We start from the raw sequence: 10106 nt of genomic DNA, 5'->3' as shown, positions 1-10106 counted from the left end.
GTTATTAATCCGATCTAGGCAGCATTGTGTGAAATGTACTAGGGCTTTCTAGTGGGCTTGACACTATTGACCTTTAGCTTAAGTATTATAAAGGGAGTTTACTAGTGTGATGAGCCTGGGGAGGTGTATCAGTGTTATATGACCCCCCAAACTTACAAAATTAAAATGATGAAAATGAACAAACAAAAAATCAAAGTGCCACATTGTAAAATCTTAAGCTGGAAGAGAAATCTCAGTTTGATTGGGTACTTCACTCACATGTATCGCCTATGGTACTAGAGCCCAAGAGGTTCCCAGTATGGGCGCTTTTTCTTGAAAAGCAAAAAACCCAAGGCATACAAAATAAGCACACACATCAAATTGAATCACTGTGAAAAGACTTTGGGGGATCAAAGAAAAAGTAATCAGTCAGGCGATGATTTCATGAGAAATTCCTTTTATGGTAGCTTAACTACAAGGTCTTCTAGATATAGCCTCTAGTGAGCCCTCGAACATGAAATACTTGGCTCTCGCGATTAAACAACTTAATTGACCACAGAAAATTAAGAAGCTTACCCATGGTATTAATATTCGATCTCTAGTGCCTTTCGACCGTCAAATTAGCGACCCCAGACTTGTTTAATTTTTTACCTTTACATCTGTTTATGCATTTGATTACATTGCAATTTAATGTTCATTGCTGACAAATTGTTTGAAATTCTTTTACCAATCAATTTGTCTACCTAAAATTGCATATGCTTTTTAATCACTTATGAGAATGCAATTACTGTGCCAATGTTGTTTGATTTTGCAGTGACTGAAGAAGGCTAAGGACATTCATCTCAAATGCTCTTCCACCTCGACGAACGAGCTTCAACTCAATAGCTTCCGAGGACGGAATCTACATCACGAAGGGGGGCATGTTAACCCTCATGGCTCACGGACACCCCATCACTTACGATGGACGTGTATTATGTATTTGGTAGAGTCAGGTACCGGGCTTGTCGGACCTATAGGAAAAGGGTAAGAGTGATCGCCGATGAGAGGCGCACTCTAACTGGGACATTCAAGGGATTAGTTGGCTAAGCATGGGCGCCCAAGTGTGAATGGGGTGAGCTCATATAAAAGCCAACTAAACCTAAAATTCACTCATTCTCTCATTTGTGCAATAGAAGAGTGCTCTTGCTCCATCTCCATCTCCATCTTCTTCTTCTTCACCTCCTTGTGTGTGTGTGTATGTGAGAGAGAGAGAGAGAGAGAGAGAGAGAGAGAGAGAGAGAGAGAGTGTGTGTGTGATTGAGCATTGCTACGAAGGCACGGCGGTGGCGAAGTGGTTGAGCGCGGCATGACTGCAGCTTCTTCTTCATCGCGGCGAGGAATCCACCACGAAGGCGAGCGTAGAGCGGTGAGTGACATGCCCTTTGCTCTCTTGAGCTTGCTAGATTAGTCTTGTTGTGTGCTTGGAGCCATTTGTGGCTCGCACAGGGTGTATCGGCAAGTCCCTTGCTTCGACAGTGCGGCAAGGAGCGCACAATGGGCGTATCCACTTAAAGGCAAGTTCAAAGTGTTCATGTTCTTCAAGAAACTTTTGGCTATGGCTGAAAATGCCTCTAAATGTGCTAAAGACACCCTCTATTCAAATCAAGGGGGGGACTCGGGAGTATATGTCTCATGATTTTACTGTATTTCTGACTAATCGTGGGATAAAACACCAATGTACAGTTCCATATACACCTCAACAAAATACTATTGTTGAAAGGAAAAATAAGTCACTTACGGAGATGGCACAATGTATGGTCAAGAGTCAAGCTTTGCCACATTCGTTTTGGCATGAGGTCATCATGTGTGCTACTTACATACTTAACAGGCGCCCTATGAAATATTTACAGTCTATGACTCCTTATGAAGCATGGCATGATAAGAAGCCATCGATTGGTCACGTGCGTGTTTTTGGCTATTTAGCTTATGCTTTGGTGCCACAAAAATAGCACAAAAAATTGGATGATAAGGCTATTAAATGCATCTTTGTTGGTTATAGTACTAAAGCAAAGGTCACAGGTTATACTATTTGCAAAAAAAAAGTATCTTAGTTTCACGAGATGTTGTGTTTGTGGAAGATTCTATTCATCCTTTGTTATTGTTAGGAATAAAGCATAGCTAAATAAAGATTAGAGTGGTTTACTTAATGGATAGAGATAATTTTCACACGAGAGAGAACGAGAGAGAGAGAGAGAGAGAGAGAGAGAGAGAGAGAGAGAGAGCAGTATATGTGGTTCACCCACTGTGGGCTACACCCTCTGAAAAGCAGCCACTCAATGGCTTTGAACTTCAAACTAGAAGTAGATTACAAAGGGATTATACCGTTAATGGAACTCCCACCTTGCTTCACTCTCACCACCTCACACACATTTTGCTTCACCAACTCCACAATCTGTTTTCAGTGTAGAAGAAGCCTCCTTTTATAGGCCAAAAGGGCTTTCCTCTCTCATGAGAGACACCCGTGTGTGTAGCCATCCATGTGTAGATGAGTTTAAGTAGAACTCTCCCATGCGCACATGTGTGGCCGTTCTTGAGTAGATAAGTCCGCCTGAAGTTTGCCCATATGTAAGCGTAGACAAGTCTACTTGAAACTTGTCTACCAGCCAAAGACTTCCCACCACTGATCACCAACCATTGACTATCGGGCGGCCACTGGTCAATAGGCCAACCGATCGGCCGTTTTTTGTCACTTTCCAGCCGTTGTTCTACCACAATATTCCACAATATACCGAGCGTGAATTTTTTGTTTTTTGATGAGTGATTTTCTCACGCATGATGGCTTCTCCTCATACAAGGGCCTTACAAATGTGAGTTTTTGAGTTTTTTTTAAAATTTACAAGAGGTGAATCAGGCTCCATACTTAACAGTTATCATGTACCAGAGACAATAATGTATGCTCACACGACATTTATAACACGTTGTTGCCTCTTTTTAATGGTGGAAACTTGGAATGTAAATTCAAATGAGTCAAACGTACAGCCTATGGGGGTTTCTAAAAATGTTACAGATCAACCTATTACTAATGCAGATGTACATGATGTATTTGATGTGGAAATGGCTGAGAATGAGGAGCCTAGAGGTATACCAAAATGGTTGGTGCATACTTTGCCTGACAATAAATTGGATGCACCTATGTCTATTCGTACTCGTTCAGGTTCTCATCATGCATCTTATGGGTTCAATTGCTTTGCTTTGGTTGTTTTTATTTTATGTTGTCTTTTTATCTCATCACCTAAAATAGTTGTCAACATGTTGTCCATAGGATGTGGTTTTCTGTCAAGAGTTTCATTGAAGATTGATCAGGTCCTCTACAAAGGGATCTCGTTTATGAATTGCTTGGAGAAGATAAGCTAAGAAAACAGAGACCATACGAGATCAAACTGAATCATAGACCTTATAAAGAGCTTATAAGTACACGATTTTGAAACCCATCGTATCACATGACTTGCGGGACAGCAGTGCCACATGCTACGATATATGAGGTAGTAATGTGTGTGAACACACTAAGGACTGTCAGGGCATTTTTTGCCTCACTAGCAAATGCTTAGTTTGCTCAAAATTTTGATTCGGGCAAATTTCGATCTCCATTTCCACCGCAGGTAGTATTGTGCACACAATTTTATCCTTTTCTTCAATTTTTTTGTCATTGTAATTTTCTTACAATGAAGTCTTACATGATGCAACATGTTTTTGTGTCAGAGGGTGTCTGGAATGTTGTGCAGGTCACTGATGTATGTCCACCTTTTGTGGATACAGGCTCTATTGAGGATGGTGCAGGTTCTGGTGGTAGGTCTGTTGTGCTGCTAGATTTTTTGTGCCCATGGCTGAGCAGTCCCGTTGGGATTTTAGAGATGCGCAGACTTATGACCCAGGGAAACCCTCAAGCTGCCAAATTTGATGCATTATGTGTTAGGAAATAAGATGTAGCTAAATAGATAATTGAGTAGATTACTTAATGGAGAGAGACATATTTACATACACGAGATTATAGAGTAGAGAGAGAGAGAGAGAGAGAGAGAGTACACACGATATACATGGTTCACCCAATGTGGGATACGTCCACGGGAAAGCAGCCACTCAATGGCTTTAGTACTTCAAAACAAGAAGTAGTTTACAAAGGGATTATACCCTTAATGGAGCTCCCGCCTTGCTTCACTCTCACCACCTCACACTCACCTTGTTGCATCAACTTCACACTATGAAATATGTGTAAAAATGGACTCCTTTTATAGGCCAAAAGGGCTGCCCTCTCTTCTGAGAGGCAGCCATGTGTAGCCGCCCTTCTGTGAATAAGTCCAAATCGGACCCTCCAATCCGCCCATGTGTGGCCGCCCTTGAGAAGACAAGTCCGCTTTTGAATTCGGCCACTGGCCATTGACTTCCGGCCACCGGCCACCGGCCAACCGACGGTTGTTTTTCGACCACTTTCCGGCCGCCGTCCGGCCATAATATTCCGACGAAAAGGAATATTCCGGTGAGGGAAAAAAAGTATCGGGGGCTTGCCCCTGGTTTTTGACTGTGAAAATTTTGGTTTCCGGTGAGTGATTTAACTTCACGTACGATGGCTTCTCCTCATAATGGGGGCCTTACAAATGTGCGCTTTTACCACAGAAAATTACAAGGGTAAATCAGGCTCCATACTTAACAATCTCCCACTTGGAAACTGATCTCCAAACCAAACCTATGACTGCTTTCTATCCTGGCTTCTTATCCTTCAATGCCGATTGAAGATGAGCAAAAGCTCAACTTCTCCTTGTTGACCACCTTTGTAAACATGTTTGCAGGATTTTCACTTGTATGCACCTTTCTTAGCTTTAGTTGTCCCTCTTCCAAAAGAGTGCGTATGAAGTGATATCTCACCTCAATGCGCTTTGTCCTTGAATGAAAGTTTGAGTTCTTCGCAAGATGGATAGCGCTTTGGCTATCACTGTACAAGACACAATTGTCTTGTTTGAATCCAAGCTCTTCTAAGAATCTGTGAAGCCACAGAATTTTTTTGCTTGCCTCCGTCATTGCTACATACTTCTGTTTTGAAGTGCCCGCTTACCTTTAGGCAACTCAACCAACTCCCATGTTTGGTTGCGATGTAGTGAGTCCATCTCCACTTGCATGCTCTTCGTCCATTCTTCTTTGGATTCATGTTGCATAGCTTCTTCGTATGATTCCGGCTCTCCAGAATCTGAGATCAAGAGATGGTTGAAGGAAGGAACAAACTTTTCTGGAGGTCTACTTGATCTTGTAGATCTTCGGGGAATAGGTTGAGGCTCCTCATTTGGTTGACGTTGTTGCATATTGTCATTGTTTGCAGTCCTTGAGTCTTCACCGTCCTCAAGCTCCATGTACTCATCACCTTTTTCTTTTGTTTGTTTTCTTTCCAAGTAATCTTTGTACATATTTTGTTCGTTAAAAATTACATCCCTACTCCTTAAGATTTTACCATCTTCAGGATTCCATAGGCGATACCCAAAGTCACCTTCTCCATATCCAATGAAGAAACACTTTTTAGACTTTGCATCTAGCTTTGATCTTAGGCTTCTATCTATGTGCATGAAAGCCTCACACCCAAACACTTTGAGAAATGCATAGTTCACCGGTTTACCTGTCCATGCCTCTTCTGGAACTCCCCCATCCAATGCCGTTGAGGGTGACCGATTGATTAAGTACACAGGCGTACTTACAGCTTCCGCCCAAAGCTCAAGCGGTAGTCCTGCATGTAGCCGCATGCTTCGTGCTCGCTCCATGATTGTCATGTTCATCCTTTCCGAAATCCCATTTTGTTGAGGTGTCCTTGGGTTTGTCCTTTGCCTCCGAATGCCATTGCTAGCACAAAAGCTTTCAAAAGCTTGGCTGCAATATTCGCCTCCATTGTCGGATCTGAGGCATTTAACCTTGGTACCTGTTTCATTCTCCACAAAGGCTTTCCACCTTTGAAATATGGAAAATACATCGGATTTATTCTTCATGACATAAACCCACGTTTTTCTAGTCGCATCGTCTATGAATGTTACATAGTACAATGAGCCACCAAGTGATGGTGTACTTGCAGGACCCCAAACATCGGAATGAACCAACTCCAGTTTTTTATTTTTTCTTTCATTTCCTCATTTTTGAAATTTTACCCTCTTTTGTTTACCATAAACACAATCTTCACATAACTCTAAGTCCACTTCTTTCAAACCTGGTAGAAGGTTCTTTGTTTGAAGGATTGGCATTCTTTTGGCACTCATATGCCCAAGTCGGTAGTGCCACACTGCACTGTCGACTTCTGTAGTTGCTGCACAAGCTGAAGGTTGCGTGCTAACAGTACACAAGTAAAGTGTACCGACCTTTTCTCCCTTGGCAACCACCAAAGATCCCTTTGAGATCTTCCACCGTTTGTTTCCGAATGCAATGTTGTGACCTTCATCGTACAATTGTCCTGTAGAGATCAAATTTTTGCGAAGAGAAGGAACATGCCTAACATCTTTAAGCTTCCATTCATTTCCGTTAGCAGTTTTGACAGAAACAGTACATTTGCCGACAATCTCACAAGCTTCATCATCTCCCAAGTATACATACCCAAAATTACCTTTGGTGTAGTCTTGTAAATGTTGCTTGTGTGGTGTCGCATGGAATGAAGCCCCGAAATCTACTATCCAGGAATTAGACACATTGTCTAATGAGAGAATTAGAGCATCTTGCTCTACTTTACCTACCACATTGGCCTCCGATGTTGGCTTGTTGTCTTGAGACTCGGTCTCCTTCTTCTTCTTGGACCAGCAATCCTTCTTGACGTGGCCCTTCTTGCCGCAGTTCCAACATTCAAGAACTGACTTTGTGCGTGACTTGCTCCGTCTTGAGCGATCACGACCCTTTTGGTTTTTGAACCTCTCCTTAGGCCTTCCTCTTGTTTCCACTGACAATGCAGCACTTGATGATTCTCCTGTGCTTCTCCTTCGTATTTTCTCGCTTAGGAGAACACTCACAACATCATCAAACTTAAGAGTATTTGTAGCAGAGATAGAATTACTTACAGCCATCACAAGGCTGTCCCAACTATTTGGTAGAGATGATAGTATAAGGAGAGCTCGCACTTTGTCATCGAAATTGATTTTCACCGATCGAAGTTGACTTATCTTTGTGTTAAAGTCATTTAGTTGTTCTGCAACTGAACCATTCTCTGCCATCTTTAGATTGAACAAGCGCTTCATAAGAAATACCTTATTGGATGCCGATGGTTTCTCGTAGAAGTCATCAAGTGACTTCATCAAGTCCTCCATGGTCTTCATCTCCGAAACATTGAAGGCCACCATTGATGCCAAGCTTAACCGGATTGTTCCGAGTGCCTTTCGATCAAGGACAATCCATGCTTCATCTGCCATTGTTGCGGGCTTCTTCGCAAGACCGCCTAGTGGCAAATAGAGGTCCTTCTGGTAGAGATAGTCTTCAATCTGCATCTTCCAATGTAGGTAGTTTTTGCCGTTGAAATTCTCAATCTTGAGCTTCCCTTCCTCCGCCATAACTCCCACTCAATTCAAGGAATCCTTTCCTTGAGATAATTTAGCTATTAGCAAACCTTGCTCTGATACCAGTTGTTAGGAAATAAGACGTAGCTAAATAGATAATTGAGTAGATTACTTAATGGAGAGAGACATATTTACATACACGAGATTATAGAGTAGAGAGAGAGAGAGTACACACGATATACGTGGTTCACCCAATGTGGGCTACGTCCACGGGAAAGCAGCCACTCAATGGCTTTAGTACTTCAAAACAAGAAGTAGTTTACAAAGGGATTATACCCTTAATGGAGCTCCCGTCTTGCTTCACTCTCACCACCTCACACTCACCTTGTTGCATCAACTTCACACTATGAAATGTGTGTAGAAATGGCCTCCTTTTATAGGTCAAAAGGGCTGCCCTCTCTTATGAGAGGCAGCCATGTGTAGCCGCCCTTGTGTGAATAAGTCCAAATCGGACCCTCCAATCCGCCCATGTGTGGCCGCCCTTGAGAAGACAAGTCCGCTTTTGAATTCGGCCACCGGCCATTGACTTCCGGCCACCGGCCACCAACCAACCGACGGTTGTTTTCCGACCACTTTCCGACCGCCGTCCGGCCATAATATTCCGTCGAGGGGAAAAAAAGTATCGGGGGCTTCCGCCCCCGAGGCCCCTAAAGTTGCCCCTGGTTTTTGACTGTGAAAATTTTGGTTTCCGATAAGTGATTTACCTTCATGCACGATGGCTTCTCCTCATAATGGGGGCCTTACAAATTTGCGCTTTTACCACAGAAAATTACAAGGGTAAATCAGGCTCCATACTTAACATTATGCACATTACTATTGCAAGAGTCACTTCAAGAAAGAACATGACTAAACAGTGTGTTATTGAACATGCTTTTGTTGCTACTCAAGAAAAGGTGGTAACAGCTATGTAGCCACTTCTCATGGTTCTTCAGTGAGTAGCAAATCACTTGTTCCTAATTCTTCTTCTAGTAGCACCTCGTTTGCAAATTTTAGAAAAGGGAAAAAAGGAGATGCGTTGCCATTATTACAAGGCTAATGATCACTTGATAAAGCAGTGTCCTAAGTTGAAGGCAAAAGAGGCCAAGAACAAAGAGGCTGGTTCTACTACAAGTGCAACTATTGTAAAATATTCTGGGAAAGGAGATTGTGATGCTGATGGAGATACAAAGTGGCCATTTAGTGCAGAGTGCACTTATGATCCTTTTGTCCATGTATGTCAGTTGATGCAGATTCACATGTTTGGCACTTTGATAATGGTGCTACAAAGAACACTACTTCACATCATGACTTGCTTACCTCTCTCGAGTTTGTCCCTCATGGGAATACATTCACTTGTGCCAACAATGCCTCTTATCCACTCAAGGGACTTGGAAATATTTTGCTCGCTACTCCAAATGGCAGTTCTTTCACACTTGTTGATGCACTATATGTATCATAGATAAAAAAGAACCTTTTTTCTATATCTACACTTGGTCTTGTTGTCAAATTTATGGATGACAAATGTACAATTCATGATTGAGCAGTTTTGGTGATGAAATTGTTGCATCTGGCATTTTCTGTCATGGGCTATATAAGCTCACTTTGTATGACAAGTGTAGGTAGATTTTTGCAAATGCAATTGTGGGTTCACAGACTATTTTAGATGCAAAACTTTGGCATGCACCTTTTGAGCATCTGAATTTCGCGAGTTTGCTGCATTTACAAAAATATGAAATGGTTGCTTCTTTGCCACCTCTTGAAGCACCTTCAAAGCATGTTTCTGAAGGCTATATTTTGGGTAAGATGCAGCCTTTGAAATTTCCAAAGGATGGTTCAGTAAGGTCTACATGCAGATTGCAACTTGTGCATCGTGATGTTTGTGTGCCTATGCAAACTCCATCCTTAGGCATTACCTACTTTCATTGATGATTACTCCTGGCATGCATGGGTATATATGCTTAAAGATAAGTCCGAAGTGTTAATGCGGTTCAAGAAATCTCTGGCTATGGCTGAAAATGTCTCTAAATGTACTATGGGCACCCTCCGTTCAGATCGAGGGGGGGAATATATGTCTCATGAGTTTAATGCATTTCAGGCTAATCGTGGGATAAAACAACAATGTACATTGTTGTATACACCTCAACAAAATGGTGTTGCTGAAAGGAAAATCAGGTCACTACAAAGATGGCACCATGTATGGTCAAGAGTCAAGATTTGGCACATTCGTTTTACCTGAGGCTATCATGCGTGCTACTTATGTACTTAACAGGTGTCCTACCAAAGCCTTGTAGTGTATGATTCCTTATGAAACATGGCATTATAAAAAGCCATCTATTGATCACATGCGCGTTGTGGATGTTTAGCTTATGCTTTAGTGCCTTAAATGCAACACAAAAAATTGGATGATAAGGTTGTTAAATGCATTTTTGTTGGTGCTAGTACTAAAAGCAAAGGTTACAAGTTATACCATCCACAAACAAAATGTATCTCGGTTTCACCAGATGTTGTGTTTATGAAAGATTCGGCGAGCCTTTGTTATCAGGTACCAAAGACAATAATGTAAGCTCACACGATATTTATGACACTTTGTTGCCTCTTTTTAAT

This window comes from Adiantum capillus-veneris, chromosome 6, assembly GCF_014529385.1.
Source record: "Adiantum capillus-veneris isolate H3 chromosome 6, ASM1452938v2, whole genome shotgun sequence".
NCBI classification, from domain to species: Eukaryota; Viridiplantae; Streptophyta; class Polypodiopsida; order Polypodiales; family Pteridaceae; genus Adiantum; species Adiantum capillus-veneris.
This window is presented reverse-complemented; position numbering follows the sequence as displayed.